Source organism: Sinohyriopsis cumingii, chromosome 19 (assembly GCF_028554795.1).
Source record: "Sinohyriopsis cumingii isolate HCF-2022 chromosome 19, ASM2855479v2, whole genome shotgun sequence".
Lineage (NCBI taxonomy): Eukaryota > Metazoa > Mollusca > Bivalvia > Unionida > Unionidae > Sinohyriopsis > Sinohyriopsis cumingii.
In genome coordinates, this window is record NC_142979.1 from 37,629,357 (window position 1) to 37,649,716 (window position 20,360).

The 20,360-nt window shown below is 37.6% G+C and overlaps 1 long non-coding RNA gene and 1 other non-coding gene across 2 annotated transcripts; one reads left to right on the forward strand and one right to left on the reverse strand.

Moving 5' to 3' along the window:
• Window positions 1–5,489: 5,489 nt before the first annotated feature.
• Window positions 5,490–12,087, reverse strand: LOC149775488 (uncharacterized). The gene is made up of 4 exons (XR_016416510.1): window positions 12,068–12,087; window positions 10,885–11,034; window positions 8,356–8,505; window positions 5,490–5,979 (listed from the first exon to the last, which is right to left on the reverse strand). It is a non-coding gene; the product is annotated as an uncharacterized LOC149775488 (long non-coding RNA).
• Window positions 12,088–14,602: 2,515 nt separating this feature from the next.
• Trnaa-ugc (transfer RNA alanine (anticodon UGC)) lies at window positions 14,603–14,674 on the forward strand. Its single transcript has one exon. It is a non-coding gene; the product is annotated as a tRNA-Ala (tRNA).
• Window positions 14,675–20,360: the final 5,686 nt, after the last annotated feature.

Below are 20,360 nucleotides of genomic sequence, written 5' to 3' on the forward strand. Positions count from 1 at the left end.
TTCCAATAACCGTTACAACGATAACCGGTGAAGTATTACACGAATCAAAGTACAAATCAAAGGGAGCCCCAATCAAAATTATTGATCATAACGAACACGCATGGACGCCCGCGATCACAATATTTCCACGGGATAGAACAGTAAAGTATATACCCGAAGAATTTTTAGGAGAACAATTCTCCAGGGATGGTTTTCTCGCGGAGAGGAAACTATTTGATGCTATTGCCTACTTGTGTAAAAACGACCCTGTATCAGTGTGGTTACTTCGCAGCGCTGAAAACGATGCGGATACCTTTGATCAGTTTGTAAGGCCAAACGGTGAATTATATCGCACTGAAGCATTTCACAACAGGATGAAAAAAACCGCCATAGAATTTGAGGAGCATGATGAACAACTGCTAACAAATTGTTTTACGATTCCATCGGTTGCGGCTCATGTTGCAGCAAGGAAAAATGCGTGGAGACCAACGCGCAAGGAATTTCTACCGGATGTACAATCCAGTTGTTTGGAGTATTATCACGGTGGATTATGGAACACTGGATACAACCGCGACGCTATGATCTCGGTTGATATGGTTGCCTGTTATCCAGCGAGTTTTCTCGGGTATGGATCCGCCGCTGAGTATTTCAAACGATTTGGACACCCCAGACATGAAATGACTCGTGTTGCTATTAATGGACCACTGCCTGATTTTGATTTAACCGGATTCGCTCGCATAGTATCATTTGAATTCGCGGCAGGACTCCATCGCTGTTGCTATATTTGGATCGGTAGACACATGGCTGAAAAGAAGTGGCTGCCAATAGCGCTGCTACGGTATATGATTGATCGTAAAATGCTAGTTTCGTTGATTGTCAGTGACGCGATTATATCATACCGGGCACAGACTGAAGTCTGGTTACCAGAACCGGAGCGTCTAGATAGCATAATTGACGAGTCCAGAAAAAACATTGATGCCGACGAGGAATATATCATCGAATGGTCCAGGAGGATATTTAACCAACGAAACCGCGAGGCAAAAGATCTCGGTAGAAGAATAATCGGTAAGTTCACACAAGGTGGAAAAAACTGCGACTACAAACGATATTGCTCACGGCTGATTATAGATGACGCAGAATATGATTTCGTAATCAAGGACGCAGTGGCAAAAAATAGATACGTGAACTGCAAAACAGCTTTCTTGTCCAATGGAACGAGGTTGGGTACAGTTGTTACCTACAGCGATGGAGACAGCCCGGCGTATCCACATTTGAGGGCGTCTATGCTGGGTTATGCCGCTATCAATTTATTCTCGATGATAAATAGATTCCCCGATACCGCGGTTAGAGTAGCCGTTGATTCGTTTTATGTTAACGTAGCGTATAAGGAAAACGTAGCCGAGTTTACTAGTCCGGACGAGAGTTGGGGTACATGGAGAATTAAAAATGAAATACGACGCGATTATTCCCCGTCAGCAGATGTCACCGTTGAGAACAACTACTTACGCGGTGATAAATTGTCAGAATGGTCTAATGCACCATCGTGTTCTGATCCAATTTGTAGACACAAGACGGTTTATTTAAGCGGCTGTGGCGGGTCCGGAAAGACGACTCGGGCAATTGAATTATTTCGAACGCGGGCAAGTATAATCGTGCTTACACCGACCCATAGACTAGCGCGAGAGATAAAACAACGAAATGTTGACGCCGTTACTTATCACAGCTTTTTTCGATACAGCGGCGGTGAGTGGACTCCTGATCGAATGGGTGAAAAATTTATTCCCGATATTATCATCTGGGATGAGATATGTACTGTTTCGTTAGATACTTTACAAATGTTTCTTGAGTGGTTGCTGCGCGCGAATACAGCGGTAATCATGTGTGGCGACCATGGCCAACCACCACCATTTGTCGGCGAGGGTCCACATGATTGGTTAAGGGGTTTTGTGGACTATTATGAAGAAACCGATACTGATTACCGAGCACTTGATGAACAACTGCGCGAGGTTAAGAAATTAATCAGATTACAGCCGGATAGAGTTCAGTGTGAAATAATTCGCGAGGTGATTCCGGAAACGCCGTTAAATGAATTCTGGGAAACATGGAGACCAAACGATTTAATTGTAGCGAGTAGAAAGATAGTCAGAGACACACTTCAGCGGAAGTTGTTTACGTTGCATAAGGAAAAGTTTCCAACGCGTCCAGTACCGTTATGTTATAGACCCGCGGACACACGGCGGCAGAACATTGAAGTTGAAATCCCGGGCCCGACAGCGTCAGGGACAAAAAAACAAATTCTCGTGCTGAATGATATCGTGCTCGTTGATATCGGTGTCGTCGAGGACGCGCTACGTGCTGATAAATCCCCGTGGACGCTAGGATACGCAACAACAATACACTCCTCGCAGGGACTGACCATCACGGATACAATTGTTTGGATAGTTGATAATCGCATCGAATGGTCAAATCTAGTCTATCTTGCAGTGTCCAGAGTACGGAGAATGAATCAGCTTCGAAGAATTGTTGTTGACGGAGCCGGTGACGAAGCCGGCGACAAGGTCACCATCGATACAAGCGTCATTGATAGAAAACTCTCGGGTTACCGCCAACAGGATAAAAAAAAACAGCGGCGTTTTGATATTGATGCCGAATTAATAATCTCGCTACGACAACAACAGAATAATCACTGCGCGAGTTGCAATTGTATAATGAGTTGGCGTTATTCGGATAAAGACACTCGCCAATTTACCGTGGACAGGATCGATAACAGTCTCGGTCATGTCAAAAACAATGTGAGGTTGACCTGTCTTGAGTGCAATAGACGCAACGGCGCTAGTTAAGACCACGCGGGGGTAATTGAGTATCGTTAGGTATCACTTGTAGTTGCTCGCGTGTAAATCCGCGCTGAGGAGCAGTTGAATCCAGTCTGTAGATCGGTGGTCTACCAGTTGATCGTGTTATCGTTGATATGTTATGTGTGGTAACACTCCAGATAGGATCAGTAGCTCTTTTTTTACCGCCTTCAAGCTCTCCTGGTTCATATAGATATCTAACAGTGACATCGCCAAGAATCGGCTTGGAAACGCTATTTATTTTTGATTTTCCGGGTATATACTCGTATTTAATCGCGTCGCTGGGCTTCATGTTGATTGCTCGGGTAATCTCGTTATTTAACGCTGCAATTACGCCTGACAACCTTTTAACCCATTCACGAGATCGTTTTTCTTGGATGAATTCCTTCGCGTATTGATATCCAAATAACCGTTCAGCGAGAGTCCGATTGAATCGTTCAACAATTGCCTGATCACGATGTAGCGCAGTATGACCTCGTCGTATCGCGACGCTATGATGTTTCAGCGTTGATAAAACAGCGCCGCGAAATTCACTACCAGGATCAACTTGTAATAGATTTGGCCAGCGCAGAGGGCCTCTTCGATAAATTCTTTCAAACGCAGCGGCTACTTCAGTTGCCGACTTTGTTTTTAACGGCTCCGCTTGTTTGTATCGACTCGCAACATCAACTACGGTTAGCGCGTATTTGTAACCGTTGTCATGCGGCAGAAATAATATATCAGCCTGATGAACTTCATTAGGTACGCTGACATCAAAGCGCGAGAAGTTGATTTGTTTAGGCGGTGGTAGATAGATTTGCCATATAGCCTGTTTGGATAACCAATTAGCCGCAGTGGTCTTTGTTACCTTTGCAGCGCTTGCAAGCTTACCAATTGCGGCCTTCCCCTTCCAGTATCCTCTCGGAGAATAATAGATGGATTCCATGTTGTTATTATAAACGCTAGCGTTTTCAATTACCAGCGCGAGAAGCTCCGCTTCCAATCATTAATTTACCTTTCATAGCCGATTTTACCAACCATGAGGCCAATTTTTCTTTGACGGATTTATCAGGAATAGCATTTAATGCGTGAATTAATTTTACATCCGCGATATGACGCTGTTGCAGATCACCGCTACGATAAGCTATATCATGTATCCGACATGCTTCGTCGATAGCGTTTATTGGATACTCACCGGGTTTGGGCTGATTTTGATCATCGAGTCTGATATCTAATCGTGTTCCGGGGCCACAGTAGCTATATCCTGGGAGGTGCTTTTCTCCTGGATACTTTGCCCACGGGGTTCCGGGGAGTTTTGATAACTTGGCTGCAATATCACCTCCTCGCTTTTTTTTAAAGCATCCCCGGGTTTAATAGAAATAAATCTAAATTTCTTTGTACCGCATTGTACACACTTACCAGTAAGCGCCGATCTATTATTTCTTGTTGTAACGGTTGTCATATCATTTGTGCCAGTACGCACTCTACACTTCACACAATATAGATCCATAATTTATGTATAGAGATATGAATATAATTGATTTTTCGGCAACTAAAACGAGAGAACCAGTTAAGCATGTTGCAGCGTTACCAAACTCGATCCGGATGATTATCATCGGACCATCTGGATCCGGCAAGACGCAATTGTTACTCAATTTAATAATGAGATGGATGAAGTGGGATAAGTTGTATTTGGTTGCTCCTAGCGTAGATGATCAACGATGCTACGAGGTGTTGAAAGATTTCAACGAGAATGCATCAGCGATCGCTAAAAAAAATGTCATCGAGTTTATTACAGATATCAATGATGCACCAGGTATCGATGATATTGATGGCGACGTTAACAATCTAGTCGTGTACGATGATGTTATGTTAGACAATCAAAAAAACCCAGCTAGGATATTTTCCAGAGGCAGGCATAAAAACACTGACGTGATATATGTCACTCAACGATACACTCAGATTCCAAAAGTAATCAGAGACAACTGTAATATTCTTGCTGTATTCAACGGCGTTGATACACACACGCTACGAAATATTTGGCAGTCATGGTGCGGCGGTGACATGGACTTTAATGGTTTTCGAAACTTTTTTAGTCATGCTCAGTCGACCCCACATGGATTTGTAACGATAAATTTACATGATCCTCGGACACGATATCGTATCGGACTTGACCAAATATTCGGTTAGTTGTAAATAATTTTCATTGTAAATAACCACTTAGCAGCAGGGGGGGCAATGACATCGACGCGGTCGTCGATGTGCTTACCGGACGCTGACGACACTGGGGATCGGCGCGCAGAAGGTGTTAATTAAACCAAATGACGACGCGACGATCCCCCAACGACGTCGTCGTTTTTTTTTTACCAGGCGCTGACGACACTAGATCGTTGAGTTGCAGAAAGTATTAATTAAGCCAAATAACGATTGGACAAAATGTCCGATTCGCCCCCTCTGCTGCTAGGTGTCAGTGACAGAAGTGAAAAGTTTCTCTAAACTCTTCTAGCAAACTTAAAGAAATCACACATTTAAGTAAATCATGAACTTTAGAAGTACTCTTAGACTGATATAAAAGAAGTGGTTCCTAACTTTTCATTATCATTCTGGAGATGCTAATAGCAACATCAGTGTTGTGTGAGTGTATATTGGGGGGGGGGGTAATCGCAACACAAGTCTAGCTAGTCTGGAAAAGTCAAAGTTTAATCAATTAACATTAGACAATGCTGGAATATTGATATACTGATGTGTAGGACCCTAAAACTTACAAGGAGTGACATATCAAATAAATTCATTGATACATAGCCAATGAAATTGACCATACATATACAAATTACTCAATACAGTTTAACAGAGAAATTTCTTCTCAGACACTAATTTACTTACAACTGACTTTAATGTTTTCTGGAGTTTACAAAATCATAGTAAATAATAAGATAAGGTATAGAACAAATATTTATAGTGGAAAATCCAGTTCAAGGTAAAAAGCATATCACCGGCTTGGCTTTTGATAAGCACGTACCATAAAACAACTGCAGAAGCTAAGTCTGTCCGTCAAAGTCACTCTCTTGTGCACTTAGATCAGAATGACTATCTGGATGAGATTGAAGCTATTGTTTCTTTCAGCATGACTAACTGATTAATCCTAATCTCTCACTATGCAAACTGACACCTGCAAAAAGAAAAGAAACAAGTGATACTGATGTACTTTTAACATTCAGTGAAAACATAAGACTTTCAGAGGAGAAACTGTATGTGCATTGTCAAATGCATGAAGCTGCCACTTAATTTTAAGCTTTTCCCCCTTTGTTAACTGAACCTAGAAATTTCAAGATATATACATAACACTGAAACATTTTCTACTATCACCCAAGTGTGAGATATGAATCTCTTATGTCAACTTCAGAGTGGGGTCATGAAGGTAGAAACTATGTCGGTGTGCTAAAACTTTCATTCTTCTCACCAAAATATACCAAGTAATATGCCATATGCATCATTATTTCTAAGACTATTCCACTGGTGACATTCAATATTCACAACAGTATGTTTATGTATGATTCCTCTGAATTCTATCTGCTCCTGTGGAGTTAAATTACTTTAAAGAATACATGTTGACATGCTATGCAATTGTTTAGGTGTGTCTGTATTGAAATGTGAATAGTATTCATAAAAATAGAGGTGCAAAACCTTGACAGCTACAGAAAGTGCAAGACTATACATTATGGTTACCATTTTGTTCTCATATTTAGTAAGTTATATCCAAAATATGCTACTTTGTCATGATGTAAACAGTCCTCACATGGAGGTACAAAACACAGTTACCTCCCTCTCCAAAGAGCATCACACACAACACTATGTAATATATGGAAAAAGGAAGGAGATATAATAAAGCTAATGCATAAAAATTATTTAAATATACACAAAGAAACAGAAAAGTGTAATAGATGTGGCTGACTGCACCATCAAAAAATGATCAATTTTCCTTAAGGGGGCAGGGTCCAGTTTTTATGTACAAATTTAATGCCGCAATCAGTGACCTAGTATAAAAAATCATAAAAAATCAAATACACAAGTGAGGTCAAAAAGGTCCATATTTTTAGATACCTGTATTAAAACAGAGCATAAGAATAGTATTCACTTGACCAGAGAAGTCAATGGCAGTTCATAGCAGAAGAGGTTTATGCACCCCAACCCCTATTTTATACCTGCATTTTTCACATCCAAATGCCATTTTTGACAGCATGTAGTACTCACAGTGCAAACGCAAACCCTTTCCCTGGACGAAACTTTTGAAAAACATTGTCTACTAAATAGTTTGATGCAATTCAGAATAGTTGTCATCCAAGCCGTTTTTGAGATACTCGGCTTGCCTTGAACCCACGTGTCTACTGCTATGGGAGGCTAGCTCTTCTTCCTAGCCAACTATTGGTATTTCACTATCAACATACTGCAGAGCAACTATGGAAGGTGTACATGACTGACATCAATTTCAAGAACAACACAAGCCCAAAACACCTAGTTCACAAATATATCCATATCTATAAATAGTAAACAATAATAGCTGAAAAAGTCACACCATAGCCTTAAGTTAAGAAATTTGCCAGGGGCCAAATTACGAAACTGGACCCTGCCACCTTAAGGGTTTGGCTCAAAATGGCTTATGTCAAAAGTTGTGTACATATCACATATTTAGACATTATCTAGTACAATGGTATAAAGGAAAACTTTTTGTGCACAAAACTAAAAATGGTATTATGCTTTTAAAAAAGTTACCTCTTTGCGGCAAAAAGCACTGCATTATTTACATTGTGAATTATGACTGACTGCATTTCTTGAAAGATTTCAAATTGTTTGCAACCTACAATGCTCTTGGTCTTTGTTTACCACCATAGCATCAGTACAAAATCAAAATTCCTTTACAATGTTTCATGAATGTCAGGAAGAGATCTGGAAGTTATACATTTTAGGAGGGAATAACAGAAATGCTATGTTAGGTGTCAGTGACAGAAGTGAAAAGTTTCTCTAAACTCTTCTAGCAAACTTAAAGAAATCACACATTTAAGTAAATCATGAACTTTAGAAGTACTCTTAGACTGATATAAAAGAAGTGGTTCCTAACTTTTCATTATCATTCTGGAGATGCTAATAGCAACATCAGTGTTGTGTGAGTGTATATTGGGGGGGGGGTAATCGCAACACAAGTCTAGCTAGTCTGGAAAAGTCAAAGTTTAATCAATTAACATTAGACAATGCTGGAATATTGATATACTGATGTGTAGGACCCTAAAACTTACAAGGAGTGACATATCAAATAAATTCATTGATACATAGCCAATGAAATTGACCATACATATACAAATTACTCAATACAGTTTAACAGAGAAATTTCTTCTCAGACACTAATTTACTTACAACTGACTTTAATGTTTTCTGGAGTTTACAAAATCATAGTAAATAATAAGATAAGGTATAGAACAAATATTTATAGTGGAAAATCCAGTTCAAGGTAAAAAGCATATCACCGGCTTGGCTTTTGATAAGCACGTACCATAAAACAACTGCAGAAGCTAAGTCTGTCCGTCAAAGTCACTCTCTTGTGCACTTAGATCAGAATGACTATCTGGATGAGATTGAAGCTATTGTTTCTTTCAGCATGACTAACTGATTAATCCTAATCTCTCACTATGCAAACTGACACCTGCAAAAAGAAAAGAAACAAGTGATACTGATGTACTTTTAACATTCAGTGAAAACATAAGACTTTCAGAGGAGAAACTGTATGTGCATTGTCAAATGCATGAAGCTGCCACTTAATTTTAAGCTTTTCCCCCTTTGTTAACTGAACCTAGAAATTTCAAGATATATACATAACACTGAAACATTTTCTACTATCACCCAAGTGTGAGATATGAATCTCTTATGTCAACTTCAGAGTGGGGTCATGAAGGTAGAAACTATGTCGGTGTGCTAAAACTTTCATTCTTCTCACCAAAATATACCAAGTAATATGCCATATGCATCATTATTTCTAAGACTATTCCACTGGTGACATTCAATATTCACAACAGTATGTTTATGTATGATTCCTCTGAATTCTATCTGCTCCTGTGGAGTTAAATTACTTTAAAGAATACATGTTGACATGCTATGCAATTGTTTAGGTGTGTCTGTATTGAAATGTGAATAGTATTCATAAAAATAGAGGTGCAAAACCTTGACAGCTACAGAAAGTGCAAGACTATACATTATGGTTACCATTTTGTTCTCATATTTAGTAAGTTATATCCAAAATATGCTACTTTGTCATGATGTAAACAGTCCTCACATGGAGGTACAAAACACAGTTACCTCCCTCTCCAAAGAGCATCACACACAACACTATGTAATATATGGAAAAAGGAAGGAGATATAATAAAGCTAATGCATAAAAATTATTTAAATATACACAAAGAAACAGAAAAGTGTAATAGATGTGGCTGACTGCACCATCAAAAAATGATCAATTTTCCTTAAGGGGGCAGGGTCCAGTTTTTATGTACAAATTTAATGCCGCAATCAGTGACCTAGTATAAAAAATCATAAAAAATCAAATACACAAGTGAGGTCAAAAAGGTCCATATTTTTAGATACCTGTATTAAAACAGAGCATAAGAATAGTATTCACTTGACCAGAGAAGTCAATGGCAGTTCATAGCAGAAGAGGTTTATGCACCCCAACCCCTATTTTATACCTGCATTTTTCACATCCAAATGCCATTTTTGACAGCATGTAGTACTCACAGTGCAAACGCAAACCCTTTCCCTGGACGAAACTTTTGAAAAACATTGTCTACTAAATAGTTTGATGCAATTCAGAATAGTTGTCATCCAAGCCGTTTTTGAGATACTCGGCTTGCCTTGAACCCACGTGTCTACTGCTATGGGAGGCTAGCTCTTCTTCCTAGCCAACTATTGGTATTTCACTATCAACATACTGCAGAGCAACTATGGAAGGTGTACATGACTGACATCAATTTCAAGAACAACACAAGCCCAAAACACCTAGTTCACAAATATATCCATATCTATAAATAGTAAACAATAATAGCTGAAAAAGTCACACCATAGCCTTAAGTTAAGAAATTTGCCAGGGGCCAAATTACGAAACTGGACCCTGCCACCTTAAGGGTTTGGCTCAAAATGGCTTATGTCAAAAGTTGTGTACATATCACATATTTAGACATTATCTAGTACAATGGTATAAAGGAAAACTTTTTGTGCACAAAACTAAAAATGGTATTATGCTTTTAAAAAAGTTACCTCTTTGCGGCAAAAAGCACTGCATTATTTACATTGTGAATTATGACTGACTGCATTTCTTGAAAGATTTCAAATTGTTTGCAACCTACAATGCTCTTGGTCTTTGTTTACCACCATAGCATCAGTACAAAATCAAAATTCCTTTACAATGTTTCATGAATGTCAGGAAGAGATCTGGAAGTTATACATTTTAGGAGGGAATAACAGAAATGCTATGTTAGGTGTCAGTGACAGAAGTGAAAAGTTTCTCTAAACTCTTCTAGCAAACTTAAAGAAATCACACATTTAAGTAAATCATGAACTTTAGAAGTACTCTTAGACTGATATAAAAGAAGTGGTTCCTAACTTTTCATTATCATTCTGGAGATGCTAATAGCAACATCAGTGTTGTGTGAGTGTATATTGGGGGGGGGGGGGTAATCGCAACACAAGTCTAGCTAGTCTGGAAAAGTCAAAGTTTAATCAATTAACATTAGACAATGCTGGAATATTGATATACTGATGTGTAGGACCCTAAAACTTACAAGGAGTGACATATCAAATAAATTCATTGATACATAGCCAATGAAATTGACCATACATATACAAATTACTCAATACAGTTTAACAGAGAAATTTCTTCTCAGACACTAATTTACTTACAACTGACTTTAATGTTTTCTGGAGTTTACAAAATCATAGTAAATAATAAGATAAGGTATAGAACAAATATTTATAGTGGAAAATCCAGTTCAAGGTAAAAAGCATATCACCGGCTTGGCTTTTGATAAGCACGTACCATAAAACAACTGCAGAAGCTAAGTCTGTCCGTCAAAGTCACTCTCTTGTGCACTTAGATCAGAATGACTATCTGGATGAGATTGAAGCTATTGTTTCTTTCAGCATGACTAACTGATTAATCCTAATCTCTCACTATGCAAACTGACACCTGCAAAAAGAAAAGAAACAAGTGATACTGATGTACTTTTAACATTCAGTGAAAACATAAGACTTTCAGAGGAGAAACTGTATGTGCATTGTCAAATGCATGAAGCTGCCACTTAATTTTAAGCTTTTCCCCCTTTGTTAACTGAACCTAGAAATTTCAAGATATATACATAACACTGAAACATTTTCTACTATCACCCAAGTGTGAGATATGAATCTCTTATGTCAACTTCAGAGTGGGGTCATGAAGGTAGAAACTATGTCGGTGTGCTAAAACTTTCATTCTTCTCACCAAAATATACCAAGTAATATGCCATATGCATCATTATTTCTAAGACTATTCCACTGGTGACATTCAATATTCACAACAGTATGTTTATGTATGATTCCTCTGAATTCTATCTGCTCCTGTGGAGTTAAATTACTTTAAAGAATACATGTTGACATGCTATGCAATTGTTTAGGTGTGTCTGTATTGAAATGTGAATAGTATTCATAAAAATAGAGGTGCAAAACCTTGACAGCTACAGAAAGTGCAAGACTATACATTATGGTTACCATTTTGTTCTCATATTTAGTAAGTTATATCCAAAATATGCTACTTTGTCATGATGTAAACAGTCCTCACATGGAGGTACAAAACACAGTTACCTCCCTCTCCAAAGAGCATCACACACAACACTATGTAATATATGGAAAAAGGAAGGAGATATAATAAAGCTAATGCATAAAAATTATTTAAATATACACAAAGAAACAGAAAAGTGTAATAGATGTGGCTGACTGCACCATCAAAAAATGATCAATTTTCCTTAAGGGGGCAGGGTCCAGTTTTTATGTACAAATTTAATGCCGCAATCAGTGACCTAGTATAAAAAATCATAAAAAATCAAATACACAAGTGAGGTCAAAAAGGTCCATATTTTTAGATACCTGTATTAAAACAGAGCATAAGAATAGTATTCACTTGACCAGAGAAGTCAATGGCAGTTCATAGCAGAAGAGGTTTATGCACCCCAACCCCTATTTTATACCTGCATTTTTCACATCCAAATGCCATTTTTGACAGCATGTAGTACTCACAGTGCAAACGCAAACCCTTTCCCTGGACGAAACTTTTGAAAAACATTGTCTACTAAATAGTTTGATGCAATTCAGAATAGTTGTCATCCAAGCCGTTTTTGAGATACTCGGCTTGCCTTGAACCCACGTGTCTACTGCTATGGGAGGCTAGCTCTTCTTCCTAGCCAACTATTGGTATTTCACTATCAACATACTGCAGAGCAACTATGGAAGGTGTACATGACTGACATCAATTTCAAGAACAACACAAGCCCAAAACACCTAGTTCACAAATATATCCATATCTATAAATAGTAAACAATAATAGCTGAAAAAGTCACACCATAGCCTTAAGTTAAGAAATTTGCCAGGGGCCAAATTACGAAACTGGACCCTGCCACCTTAACTGTGACAGGCTATCACCGACAAGCCAATCTATTTCCAAGCCCAGCTCAAATTAAATCTAAATCACATTATAGATTTAGCTTATGTGTGAATTTATAAATGCTAGGCTTGTGATAATTAGGTTCATGCTTTCTACCTTAAAAATTAGGGATGTCAAAATACGAAACTATCCAGTGAGACCTAATGCTAGCACAATGCAGCGCGTGCATGTATCATTTGCTCAGAGGGAACGTTGCTTGAAACACGCATGGAAGTCGAAAAAGTATGTTGATGAAAAACTAATAACATATGGTCAACCCGTATATATAAGATAAGATAATATATTTTTTTTAATTTCAAATTACATAGCCCATACATCTAAATTAAAATATAAAGTTGTTGTTGTTGTTGTTGTGGGGTTTAACCCCATTTTTCAGCACACTATAGGCTATGCATGGCGGCCAGTATAAATGGTGGAGGAAGAACACGGGAAAACACCGGGAAGAACCACCGACCGACGAGAAGCTACTGGCAAGCTTTCTCACATATCCACATTGGCCGAATCCTAGACTCGAACCCACGCAGACAGAGGTGAGATGGCAGTGATCCGTAAGGTAGATATAAAGTAAAAACGCTGTAAACATCAAAGAACATATATATGATACATACAAGTATACAGATAAATCTACAACTATTAACTGCGCCTGCATTGTTAAGAATGTTATTAATTGACACATTTAAAGAGTAATTTGTTCCATCTACTAATAATGAGAATTTAAACGAACGTCATAGTTCCAAAGAGATTTCAATATACAGTTCCTACTATGTTCTTACTATTAGATATTCTTGTCATCATTGACATATTTTCTCATTACTTCATCAAAAGTGAATACATTATAATTTACAAATATATTGGAGGCACTGTTCCATCTAGGAAGATCTAATAGAAAACGAAGACTATTATTATAACCAATCAGGGCCGGCGCTACCATATAGGCAAACTAGGCAGCCGCCTAGGGCGCTGATTTCAGGGGGCGCATTTTTAAAATTTTTTATTGTTTATAAATTTGGAAATTGATATTTTCCGGGGGGTGGGGGGGGGTGCGCCAGAATCTAGACTAACCTTGCCCAGGGCGCTAGATAGTCTGACCGGGTCTGGCGCCGGCCCTGTAACCAATAACTAGTTTTCTTTCCATACTGTCTTTAAAAAAATTTCCACAGAGGAGTACAATACATAGTGCAGCGATTAGATTTGAATAATCTAGTTATGATATTCAATTAACAATTCTTAAATTTACGTAGAAGCATGTATGTTCGAGTACACAAAAATTGGTACTGTAACATCATATCTTCATTATCTGACCGATTGGATTTCAAAATATGACCCAAATACGTATAATTGTTGACATACGTAATAACATTGGCGTTAAGATGTACTGTGTGTGTGTGTGTGTGTGTGTTTGTGTGTGTGTGTAATTTGGATTGTTATCGTAACTTTAACAGTTTTTCAGTCATATCGCTACGATGTGTGGTGTGTCAGTTTACAGTGATGTCTAGCACTGGGGCATCATGCCGCAGACATGTAGTATGATGTCTTCCGCCTAGTCACATTATCCTGACACCAAGCCGACCAGGCCTAACACTAACCTCTTAATGCGAGGAAGCTGTTAGTTCCATTTGTATAAGTCTTTGGTATGACTCGGCCGTGGATCGACCCCACGAACTCCTGCATCCGAGGCGGACGCTCTAACCATTAGGCTACCGGAGCTGTGAGGAGATGTACAGGTGAAGGAGATGGTAATTTGAAAGAAGTTGGCTCATACAACATGCATACTGATTTGTTGTATTCTAGGTATCATTTTCAAATGCGTATTGTTCACATATCTTTAATAATATAAGCGCACGATGGGTGGTACTATCTAGAAAAGCTTTGAAAATCGCGATATCGTAAACGGAAACAAGATTACATAGCCCTAATCGTAACTCTTATCCTAACCAAACTTTGATCAAAATTCAATGTTATGATAACTAATATTGCTATATGAAAATTGTAATTGATTATAATCCAAATAGTTATGAAAACAAGATTATAGGACAGCGATAAATGTAAGGTACTTATTGGTGGGGATGTAGCTCAGCGGTAGAGCGTTCGCTTTGCATGCGAAAGGCCCCGGGTTCGAGACCCGGCATCTCCATGTTAAATTTTACTTTTTTTTTAAGAACATTTTTCCCTGCATTTTACTAGAGAATGTACAATGATGAACTCCAACATTTATTAACTCATTGCGATTTTATTTATTTTGTAATTAAGAAACAGTCCTAAAACTTGCCTCTTTTGAGGACAGGTTTTTAAAGGCACTACCTCATTAGCTACACACATGTTAAAGACACGTGATCATGATAATGTAATGAAGTTGTTTTGTTCTTTAAAGATTTTAATTTACATCGCACGTTTTTGTTGTCACACGGACATAATTTCTTTTTTTAGAGAGAGAGATGTGAAATATTGATGAAAGATGTAATGGTCACCTGCTAAAAACTAGCCTTACTATTATAGATTAAAAACACAAACCAAGTCAAATGATGTAATAATATACAGACCAAATTACGTATATATTTGTTCCCAATGGGTGGAAAGACAGATTGAAACGGGGTTCGAAGACATCAGGCCGAGATCTTCCTATGTTCCGAAACATTCCATATGTTCCTACGCGATATTAAACAAGTTCTTTTCCTCTGACTCAGAACAAAACATTTAGGTATTTTTGAAATATACGACCCTTTTATTCACACATTCATTAATTTTTGCAGTGTACACTTTAAAAAAAATGAATCAGACATTTGGCATTTTATAAAAGATATTACACTACCATCATGTAAGTAAATGGGTCTTGGCCAAGATTCATACTGTGCAGTTGCATCATTGGTCTGCCTGCATTACAGATAAAAATTAACTCTTTAGTGATGAATTTCAAACATATGTTGCATGGGATTTAATTTCCAGTCCACAGGCAAGTGGCTGTTTCCTTTCTTCTGATATGGATCAAAGGTTTTGAACCAGTAAGTGGCCCTTTTTCTTACAAATGTCTATTGATGCGAGTGATGTTGGGGTTGGAGCAAGAAGATAAAAATGGTGTTGATCATTCGTGTGTTATTTTTCTAAGAAATTAAATGAGCATCAGAGAATGTATTCCACAATCGAGAAGGAATGTTTGGCTTTGATATTGGCAGTACAACACTTTGATGTTTGCATTAGTTCAGCTCTCGGATTATTGTGTTTAGTGATCACAACCCCCTTTCATCGGCAAGATGAAAAACGAAAATCAAAGATTAATTAGGTGGATTTTGTTATTGAAGGAATATAATATTAATATCAGGCACAGCAAGGGGAAAGATTCATCTTATGTTTTTTTTTTACCACATGCATATTTGACCTTTAGTAAAAAAAAAAACTTTATGTTTCCCCCTTCTCTCTAATGCATAACAGAAAAAAAACAACTACGCTGAAATCTGGAGTGAGAGAGAAAAAAGAATTTGGGATATATTAACACCTTGAACCTGAACTTACACCAAGTAACCTACAAGAATATGCTTTGTTGTAACAGTATGTATGCACTTTCTAAGGATTTATCTACAGTGTTTATACAATCAATGATACAAAGTTGCAGTAAATTTCTCGGTTACGTGGTGCACATACGGTGATAGATTTCATGTTTAGTTGCTGTTGTTGTTCTTCAAATCGATTATTTTTAATTAAGTATGAAAACATCCAAAGGCCACACTTCCCTCCTCCCCCCCCCCCCACCCTCTTTCTCTGGGTAATCATAGCAAGATATGAGTGAAAACATATGAAAAGATGAGCGTAGAGGATTTTCAGTTGTGTCATCCTACTATGTCTCTGGACTTTATGAATGATGGTAAAAGTGAAGTCAAACAGACCAAAGGATAAGAGAGAGAAAGAGAGAGTTTTAAAGTCAATCCGACCAGAGAGAAAGAGAAATACAGAGCGAGAAATTTATGATTGGTAGTACTGTTATTAAATTAGAATGATTGTCTTTGATCAACTGTAAAAATATTAAAATATTTAAAGTACCTCTTGTTAGTTCGTCCTTTCACTTAGTTTCTATTCAGTATTAATTTCCATGCGTCGGTACATGAATGGCTGAGCATTCATGTGAATGGCGTAGCAAACCATGTATTTGTAGTGCTATAGTTTCTTCATCAAAACCATCTTTCATGTTTAAATCTTAAGTGTGTTTTATATTGATTTAATCAATGGGAAGAAAAATAGAAACTCAAAAAACAAAAGAATCAACTTATCAATAAGCAAAGGTGATTGTGAATAGACACAAAAGGCATAGAACTAAATTTTGTAACGGAAACACTCGGCAGGATGCGAGTTCATTCATTCACTTGATCAATAAAGAGTTGCCTGTAGTAAATCTGAACTCCATTCAAAGGGTAAATGTAAGTATTTGTATGTGACATAAATCAAATATATGTATAGTATGTACGTTTAACAATGATATATCACGAGATGTATACATTTTTCATTATAAAGAAATGAGGTTTGTAAACATAATAGGACTCCTTCAAACCTGTTTTTTAATATTCACTAGGATATATTTTAATTTTAGAAAAGCTAAACACTGTTCATATATAATTCTGTTGAAGTCGCAAGAATTCTGAATATAAACATACAGTTCCCTCTAGTTGCCCCAGTGATGAAAATTCTCAACAGCATTGTAACAAGATGTAATTTGTCTAAATTTGTGTCAAAACCAAAACAGCTGCTTCTCAATGTGACACATCTACTTTTGTGTTCTAATATATATCAGTTCTGTTCCCAAATTTACTAAAATAAATTCCATACCTCTGTAATTTTGAAAGACAAATTGAAAGTCTCTCTGCTTAATCTTGTTCTTTACAAATATAATTCTGCAATATCTATCTATCTATCTTTCTATCTGTCTATATGTCTGTCTGTCTGTCTATCTATCTATCTATCTATCTATCTATCTATCTAGGTCTTTGCAAGTGCCCTAATAAACGTATACTGTATCGACAGAATCTAGGTCTTTGGAGGTACGTCCTAATAGACATGTAATATATTGACAGAATTTAGGTCTCTGAAATCATTGCCAGATGGACCTATACTGTACTGACATAATCTAGGTCTTTGGAGGTACATCCTAATGGATGTATACTGACTGTATTGACAGAATTTAGGTCTTTGGAAGCATGTCCTAATGGACATATACTATATCAACATTATCTAGGTCTTTGGAGGCGCATCCTAATGGACATATACTATGTCAACATTATCTAGGTCTCTGGAGGCACGTCCTAATGGACATATACTATGTCAACATTATCTAGGTCTTTGGAGGCACGTCCTAATGGACATATACTCTGTCAACATTATGTAGGTCTTTGGAGGCACGTCCTAATGGACATATACTATGTCAACATTATCTAGGTCTTTGGAGGCACGTCCTAATGGACATATACTATGTCAACATTATCTAGGTCTTTGGAGGCACGTCCTAATGGACATATACTCTGTCAACATTATGTAGGTCTTTGGAGGCACGTCCTAATGGACATATACTATATCAACATTATCTAGGTCTTTGGAGGCACGTCCTAATGGACATATACTATGTCAACATTATCTAGGTCTTTGGAGGCACGTCCTAATGGACATATACTCTGTCAACATTATGTAGGTCTTTGGAGGCACGTCCTAATGGACATATACTATATCAACATTATCTAGGTCTCTGGAGGCACGTCCTAATGGACATATACTATATCAACATTATCTAGGTCTTTGTAGGCACGTCCTAATGGACATATACTATGTCAACATTATCTAGGTCTTTGTAGGCACGTCCTAATGGACATATACTATGTCAACATTATCTAGGAATTTGGAAGCACATCCAAATAGACATATACTATATCAACATTATCTAGGTCTTTGGAGGCACGTCCTAATGGACATATACTGTATTGACAGAATCTAGGTCTTTGGAGGCACGTCCTAATGGACATATACTGTATCAACATTATCTAGGTCTTTGGAGGCACGTCCTAATGGACGTATACTACCGGTATAATCGACATTATCTAGGTCTTTGGAAGCATGTCCTAATGGACGTATACTATATCAACATTATCTAGGAATTTGGAAGCACATCCAAATGGACATATACTATATCAACATTATCTAGGTCTTTGGAAGCATGTCCTAATGGACGTATACTACCGGTATAATCGACATTATCTAGGTCTTTGGAAGCATGTCCTAATGGACGTATACTATATCAACATTATCTAGGTCTTTGGAGGCACGTCCTAATAGACATATACTATATCAACATTATCTAGGTCTTTGGAAGCACGTCCAAATGGACATATACTACATCAACATTATCTAGGTCTTTGGAGGCACATCCTAATGGACATAATACTATATCAACATTATCTAGGTCTTTGGAAGCATGTCCTAATGGACGTATACTGCCGGTATATCAACATTATCTAGGTCTTTGGAAGCATGTCCTAATGGACGTATACTATATCAACATTATCTAGGTCTTTGGAGGCATGTCCTAATGAACGTATACTATATCAACATTATCTAGGTCTTTGGAGGCACGTCCTAATGGACATATACTATATCAACATTATCTAGGTCTTTGTAGGCATGTCCAAATGGACATATACTACATCAACATTATCTAGGTCTTTGGAGGCACGTCCTAATGGACATATACTATGTCAACATTATCTAGGTCTCTGGAGGCACGTCCTAATGGACATATACTATATCAACATTATCTAGGTCTTTGTAAGCACGTCCTAATGGACATATACTATGTCAACATTATCTAGGTCTTTGTAGGCACGTCCTAATGGACATATACTATGTCAACATTATCTAGGTCTCTGGAGGCACGTCCTAATGGACATATACTATATCAACATTATCTAGGTCTTTGTAAGCATGTCCTAATGGACATATACTATGTCAACATTATCTAGGTCTTTGTAGGCACGTCCTAATGGACGTATACTACCGGTATAATCGACATTATCTAGGTCTTTGGAAGCATGTCCTAATGGACGTATACTATATCAACATTATCTAGGTCTTTGTAGGCATGTCCTAATGGACATATACTATATCAACATTATCTAGGTCTTTGGAGGCACGTCCTAATGGACATATACTATGTCAACATTATCTAGGTCTCTGGAGGCACGTCCTAATGGACATATACTATATCAACATTATCTAGGTCTTTGTAAGCACGTCCTAATGGACATATACTATGTCAACATTATCTAGGTCTTTGTAGGCACGTCCTAATGGACGTATACTACCGGTATAATCGACATTATCTAGGTCTTTGGAAGCATGTCCTAATGGACGTATACTATATCAACATTATCTAGGTCTTTGTAGGCATGTCCTAATGGACATATACTATATCAACATTATCTAGGTCTTTGTAGGCACGTCCTAATGGACATATACTACATCAACATTATCTAGGTCTTTGTAGGCACGTCCTAATGGACATATACTGTATTGACAGAATCTAGATTGACATGCTTCATATAATTCAGAAAGTCTTAATTAACTACAAGTATTTGTACATGCGAGGGAGAAGGAAGTATAGGGTCATATGACATTTGTCATAAATAAAAACTTTGTGAAACAAAAAAGAAAAAACAGTATGAAAATGTACATGACCATTTTCAGAAAGAGGCGGATTCCACCGGCTCTTTAATAATATCAGTGTCTGTTCATCGGTCTGTCTGTCTGTCTGCCAATAATAACATGCAGGAGGGTACATGATGCTCACTAAA